General features: G+C 52.9%; 1 protein-coding gene across 1 annotated transcript in view; it reads left to right on the top strand.

Annotated features, from left to right (window-relative positions):
• Positions 1 to 6000, top strand: part of dag1 (dystroglycan 1) — a 56010-nt gene continuing 50010 nt past the window's right edge. Inside the window, exon 1 of the mRNA XM_080890990.1 lies at positions 1 to 455. The gene's annotated coding sequence lies outside the window, so the exon portion shown is untranslated. The remainder of the gene's footprint in view (positions 456 to 6000) is intronic.

The following is a 6000-nucleotide window of genomic DNA, read 5'->3' as shown; positions in this document are numbered from 1 at the left end:
GGCTGGGTAGCGGACATTTGTGAAGAGGACGTCGGGAGTGCGGGACGCGGAGACTCGGAGACCCGCGGTGGCAGCAGAAGTTCTACCGCCGGGTTTGGTGCTCTGCGGCTTCTGAGCTCCGCGCACAGCGGCGTGATTTCCGTCTTGTGCTTTTCCGGTGGCTCTCAGCTCTTCTCGGTTCCTCGGATTTTTCCAGCTGCCGTGCCTCCCTCAGCTCCGGCGGTGTTCCACTCGGAGCTTTACGGACATCCGCCTCTGCTTCGTGTGCAACTTTGGAGATCTGACACCGACACACGGCCCGGTTCGTCCGCTGCACTCCGGAGTGAACAGGAAGGAGGTAACCGGAGCTCCCCGTCGCCTCCTCCGCCACCAGCTCCGGTGTGACCGCGGCGGCAGCAGCGGAGAGGGAAGCGGGATTAATGTCGGGAGGACCCGGACCCACAGCAGCGCTCACGGTCAGTGTGTTCTCGGCTCTGTGCGTCACCGCGCGGCGGCTCGGCTTCCCGCCGGTGCTTCCGGTGTGTTTAAGTGTGAATATCGGTGCGTTCGGAGCGCGTCGGCTCCAGCACGCCCCGGAGCCCTGCTTGTCCTCCGTGTCCGCGGCTCGGGCTTCAGAACCGAACAGGTGCTTTTTAATTCGGGGGTTGGGGGGGTGCCTCTTTCTAAAACGCCTCTCGGTCACAGTCGGGCTTATTTTAGGCGTCATGTGTGGAACTCTGCCCCTGACGCGGACACAGCGCGGCAGTCAGGGGCAGCGTTCCTCGGACACTCGGACGGAGGCTGAGCGGCTCGCTGACCCGCCGGCTCCCCTGCACCCTTCCCGGGCTCTCTCTCTCTCTGCTGGGCTGGAAGTTGGCCGAAGTGCACCAGGCGCGTGAAAACGTGCCGGGCGGCGTGGACGCAAACCTCCACCTCATCAGCAGCTCCTCGGGACTGCGGGGTGAGCAGCGGGGGGAGAGGTGAGGAAGGTGCGCACCGCAGGGTGTTTTCGCCCGACTCTTCTTCATTCCTCTCACGTCCTCTTCGCCATGGAGACGTTTGACAGTCTGCCGCGGCGCGGGGACGTCTCCTCTGACCGGGGGACGGCGGGGGGAGGGGGAGTGAGGGGGGCTCACACACTGCTCCGGTTCAGTGATGGTGTTGCTGGACTCATCAATCAGTCTGTTAATATTCACGTAGTTATGAAATAATCCTGATTTCGGTCATTTTTAAAGCAGAAATTTCCTCCTGAAAACTGAATATTTTCGCTTTATATCTAAAAAGTGGCGCTTCCATGACGTCATTTTCTCACCGGTGAACGGTCTTCTGGTCCAAGCTGATCGGTAGCTGCAGTTTTCGTGAATTGCGTGAGGCGTGCAGAGGTTTTAACCACGGGACGTGATTGGCTGCTTCACGCCAGCGGAGCAGGAACGCGTCCGCTGCTGCTGGACCCCGAGCGGCGCGGGCTCTGCACTCGGTGCACAGCGGGTTTATTTCAGACACTCTGCTGATCCAGGCTGACCTCAGCTCTGATCTGCTCCAGTTATCTGTTAAACTTCTTCACTCTCAGCTTGCTTTCTTCATGGGTTTTTTTTTTTGGTCCAGAGTAATGTGGCCCCTCTGCTTCACGGGCCCTACATAAATTAAGGGGCTGTGCTGTTCAGTAATGGGTAATTTGGAGGGTTTTGAGCGGTCCCGTGGGTGCTATTACTCTCTGTCTGAAGCGGGAGCAGGCCTGGAGGTCCACCTGTTTTCCTATTACCACCAATGGAAGTAGATCAATACCTCCTCAGTACATCACCATGGATTCTGTTCTCTTCTATTCTGTCGAGGCTTCAGTGACGCAAATCAGCCAGAGCTGCAGCTGAGCACACTGTGTGTGTGTGTGTGTGTGTGTGTGTGTGTGTGTGTGTGTGTGTGTGTGTGTGTGTGTGTCATGTTGATGGGGCTGGTGTGTTTTGTACACATGCCGACTTTAATCCTTCACACTGAGAACAATGTTTGTTTCCGTCTGAGAGCCGGAGCTGATCAGCGTCATGGTGGCGATGAGTGTGTGTGTTTCTACACCGGACTGTTAATTTGTTCACTGTGTGTGTGTGTGTGTGTGCTGACTCTGACGTCCAGCTGTGAAAGTGTGTATGTGCCCATCGTTTGCTGCTTTCCTTCCACGTGAGGCCGTTTTGTGGACACTGTGGATGAAAGTCGTTTTATTAGGCAATGATCAGATAAATTTTTCAGAAGTCAATGTACAAAAATGAGGCATGCACTGATAGGTCGCCGTGCTAGTAAACAAAATGCATTTCCTGATGTGAGTGGGTGATGGGTTCTGCGGTGGGCCTGACTGTGGATGACGGCAGACTTTCAGCCTGTAAACGTGTCTGTTAGACGCTGACCGAGCTCACAGTCACATTTTTAAATGTCTTGTTTTGTTTAGCAGTTTAACACCTGCTCACGATCGTATTGGACAAAGAAAAGTCGGAATATTGAACGTTTCCTCTGTGAAAAGGCTTCAGTTGGATTTCTGTAGCACTGCAACACTACAGCGAGAGGGTTGTGCTGTGGGTCATGACTTCATCAGTTTAATACTTGATTTGTTTCCTCTTTCAAACATGAAGATGAAGTAGTGTGTAGAAACGTGGACATATCTGTGAAGATAGTTGCAGAAGCTGGCCGTGGTTCTCCACCTTCGAAGGGTGGAGTTCCTGTGTTTCTGGCCTGAGAACGCCTCCGTGTCTCCCCAGGAGAGCTGAGGGAGGGCGGGGTGTCTCTGATGCCCGTGAAACCCCGATGCAGTTTTTGTGGGAGTAACGTAGTTGCTTTGGTCCTGGGCTCTGGTTGTTTGGGATTTGCACCCCAGACTGTTTCTCCTGGCTCCAAGGAGCTCCACAGGCGTGTTTATCTGCATGAAGCTTATGTCAGCAGTTTTCCTTTGGGTGTGTGTGGCTGCCTGCCCGTGTTGCTCATGTAGGAGGGCAGTTGCTGGGGTTGGGTTATCAGTGATTCTGCTGCTGTCGGGTTTGGTTTAACTTCAAAAGAGGTCGTAGATGCTGGTTTCTTTCTTTTTTTCTCCATTTTTGCCAGTGACCTGCTGCTTGTTAGGTCCAGATGTGGACCTGTGGTGCTGAGTTGTTTCAAACGCAGTCAGATGTGAACATGTGAAAAAAAGGCAAACGTGTTCACCCAACTGTCCCCGAGCGAGAAAAGCTCTAAAAACCAGATCAGTGCAGCCGGCAGCTGCAGTAAATAACCTGGTCTCCTCTTCTGATGAGACGCCACGCGCACTCTGAGCCGTCATCGGTTTGTCGGAGAGCTGCAGCGGCACGGCGAGGTGAGAAACGTTTTGACGTCTCTGTCTGCGTCGGGGGAAAGATGCCTTTTCCTGCTCTCCGGCTGCTCCTCATCACATTTTCTCTGCTTGTCCTGTAGTAGGCGTCTCTGCGCTGACCCGTAAGGGCGAGCGTTTGCTCTCGCCTCTGAAATGCCCCCCAGCCTTTGTTAGAGACGCTCTTCGGGCTTGAATGACCTCTCGGAGCTGCTCGTTGCAATGATGAGCCTAATAGATGTGGTGCAGGCTTCGTGTTTGGCCTGCTGTGTGCTGGCCCACTGAAACAAAGCCTGCTGGCCCGTCTTTGAGGTTTGGAAAGGAAACCCTGGAATTCCACTTTGGGTTTTGCGCTCTACCCCCCCTTACATGCTTACATAAGCAGTAATGTGCTGAGTAACTTCAGACCAAGGGGCAACCTCTGGAGCAGAGAAATGAAGGCAGTGTGCAAACTAATGTTCTCCTGCAGCGAGCCAGTCTCTGTGGACTCCCGTGTTAAAACGTCCGACTTTACAGGGGGAATAAACATGTTTACAGCCTGCTTCAGCCTCTCTGGATAGCTTCTCCTTCATAACAGCTCTGAGTGGGGCCATCTCTTATTTTTATTTATAAGTCGTCCACTGCAGGAGCTCCTGACTGCTTTACGACCCCCTCCTGCGTCGCAGCTGCCCGGCATGGCGGTGCACGGGGCGTTTATGCAAAGATAAACCTTGCAGGCTCATTTTTTTGTCTTTGTTTCTGTAAATCTGACAGCAGCAATGGTTCAGCCAAACAGTCAGTCACACTCCCCTTCCTCCTCTTCCCGCCTCTCTCGCAGCATTTCTTCTGTCTGAGCGAGTCCCCATCTCTGAAATCAATATCATCCAAAATAGGATCGAGTTCTCGTGTTATGAAAAGCCTTGTGCATTTACAGGATGATGAGTCTAATCTTTGGCTCCCTGCTTTTCAAACTTTTGGGTTACGAGAAGGAAAGGGAAGATTGGGTTATTTTTTTCTATTTTTGAAGCTTTGGGTTGAAGGTAAAGAAAACGTGCTGTGGAATAAGCCCACTTTATCACGCCGGGAGATGAGCTTGAGATCCTTTAGGCGCTTTCCCTCCTCTCCTCCTGAGCTCTCGTGGGCTAAAATAGGGGGATGAGGCATCCCGAGTGTTACTGTGCCCACAGCTGACTACCCTTCTGTCGCTGTGAGTCATGCTCTCGCCACGACTCGAACACCACTTGTCGATGCGCATTTGTCAGAACTCGAAAATAAAATGGTCATGAGATGTTTAAAGAGCCTCGCGGGCTTTAGGAGGCGTGGGACGGCGAGGGCTATTCTTAGCCTGAGATAACAACGGGGCTTTGGTTGGCGAGCAGATTGAGGGGTGCGAAGTGGGCGAGTGCTGCCGAAGCTGGTTTCAGACACCGGCCTGCAACCCAACAGGCCTGCTGCTTTGTCTCTAGCTGCTTCCTTTATCATTAACAGTCGCAGCTTTCATCCGGCGTAAGCGCTTCATCGGGCTTACAGCGTTCAATGCAGATCCCGTCAGTCTGTCAGGGCTCACGGGGAGTTTCCTCCGTCTTCAGCTGCTGTTCTTCCCACGGACGGAAGATCATTGTGGTTAATTTCAGTCGCAGAGTGAGAAATCGGTGCTGTGTCAGTGACTGTAAAAGTTCACAGCCATTAGAGTTGACTTAACACTTTTGGATATTTCCGAACGCTCGCTTGGAGTCACACCACACCACCAGAACACCCCAATCAACACCTGTCAGCTTTAAATAATCAGCACTGGAGTTGCTGGAGTTCAGAGGCTGGAAGTCATTTCAGGCCCAGCGCATTTTATTTCCTGCTTGCAGGATTAATTGATCCTGATGCCACTAATATCATCAGAGAGGAGCTGCAGTGGGGCGATGGTGGCAGGAGAACTCGTTTGTCTTTCCACGGCGAGCTCATCTGTGCGGATGCTCGCTGACTAATGTCACACATGCTTGAAGTGAGGGCCGTGTTGACCCGGCAACAGGAAGAATCCTCCACCGTCCTAAATAAGGAGGACGCCCCCCTCAGGGGGAGGAGCTGCCCAAAGCTTGTGCTCATAGATCAGCGTAGGACTGCCTTCGCACTCTGCTCTCGCTTCGCCATGGCGCATTGCTACAGCAGAGATGCTGTAGATGCTTAAAGTCCTTCACTTGGGGCGGCCACTCCTCCTCCCACGCTACAACCACCACCTCGGCTTTGGAGGTGTTACCTCACATCGTAGTCAGGTCACACTTGGCTGGAAACCATACTGGTGAATTTTAAGTTCGATTACAGCGGAAATTCACAGTGACGATCTTGTTTCTGTTACTGTAGTCGCTTCACTTAAGCCCTGCATCCCCCTCCACGATCCTGCCACAGCTCACATTCATTTCCTGCTTTTCTTATTTGCTTTTGGTCGATTTGCAGTTTAAGTTCAAAGACATTTACAGAAAACAGCTGAGATCTAAATGCAGAGCAAAGCGTGGAATCGATGAGCCTTATCTTTCAGACCTTTACTTGTAAATGAGTGGCAGCGGCGCCGTCCACGGGTGAGTAAAATGTCCCCTGAAGCCTGTTTGTCACGTGCACGTGCGGCTCTGCGGATGCACGGTGGCAGCTTCTTGCAAATCTGACATCGGCTGCTGCAGAGGGAGACGGAAAGCAGAGCCGGTCATAATGAGCGATGCTCGGCGCGGCGCTCG

Source organism: Rhamphochromis sp. 'chilingali', assembly GCF_963969265.1.
Source record: "Rhamphochromis sp. 'chilingali' genome assembly, chromosome: 9".
Classification (NCBI taxonomy): Eukaryota; Metazoa; Chordata; class Actinopteri; order Cichliformes; family Cichlidae; genus Rhamphochromis; species Rhamphochromis sp. 'chilingali'.
Note: the sequence above shows the minus strand (reverse complement) of the source record. Positions and strands in the feature narration are given on the sequence as shown.